The following is a 1245-nucleotide window of genomic DNA, read 5'->3' as shown; positions in this document are numbered from 1 at the left end:
CTGCTTCACTCCTGCTCCCTCCAGTGGCACCACAGTGGACCTGACAGTCTGTTTTCCCCCAGAGCCTGTTAAGTGATTCCATCCGTGGGTGCTTGGCCTGTGATTGCATCACAAGCTGGATAACACTTGTTTTTCCTTTCTCTTGCACCATCCCCTGGCTTGTCTTGTATCTTTCCTCATTCCTGTGTTCTTCTTAGGAACTTGTTTTTGTAGTCAAAATGCATCTTGAATGTAGAGTTACAGAAAAAATTTGAGATTGGTGAGAAGTTTTTTTGTGCTAACGGAGTTGCTTCTAATACTTGTCTAGGCTGTCTTTGTTTGCTGTGGGGAAGTTATTTCAGTAATTGGAGTGGGGTTATGATGACATATTTACAAACACTGAAGTATGAGCCTGTGAAGGAGAGTCCATCCCAGGATATCATTAAGGGCTGGACGTATTAGGGGATGGACTTATTAGGGGTATCTCCTGGATGCCTCCATCCTCTTTGATAGGACCTCACTGACAATGCCTGACCCTTAGGGTGCATGTGTGTGCATAGACTGTAGTTCTCAATTTTCTGCTTGAAGGTGGCAGAAGGAATTCCAATCGTCACGAGATGATTGGTGTCTCTCTTCAGAATTCATGGACCGTATTGCTAAAATAAATGCCTCGTCTAGCTTAGATAAGCTTGGGTTTCTTTTTCTTATGAGACAGGGTCTTGTTTTGTCACCCAGGCTGGAATTTAATTTGCTGAGACAAAAGATGCTGATGAAATGCAGTAGCTTTCTTAAGATGAAAGCAAATCCATGTTGCAGCTTATTTTTCTCTCTATCAATTACTCAATGGAATACTACTCAGCCACTAAAAGGAATGAATTAATGGCATTCACTGCAACCTGGATGGGGTCGGAGACTATTATTCTAAGTGAAGTAATTCAGGAATGGAAAACCAAACATCGTATATTCTCACTCATAAGTGAGAGACTTGTGCCATGATTGTAAGTTTCCTGAAGCCTCCTCAGAAGCTGAGGAGATGACAGCATCATGCTTCTTGTATAGCTTGCAGAACTGAGCTGATTAAACCCTTTTTCCTTATAAATTACCTAGTCTCAGGCACTTCTTTATAGCAATGTGAGAATGACCTAATACACTATTGAATTTAGGGAGGCCATTTAATCTTTAGCACCTTTCACCAGCATTGTGCTATACAGAGAATTACTACTCTAACACTTCATAGCTGTTGGCACACTTCTCTCCTATGTCTTG

This window comes from Symphalangus syndactylus, chromosome 3, assembly GCF_028878055.3.
Source record: "Symphalangus syndactylus isolate Jambi chromosome 3, NHGRI_mSymSyn1-v2.1_pri, whole genome shotgun sequence".
NCBI lineage: Eukaryota > Metazoa > Chordata > Mammalia > Primates > Hylobatidae > Symphalangus > Symphalangus syndactylus.
This window is presented reverse-complemented; position numbering follows the sequence as displayed.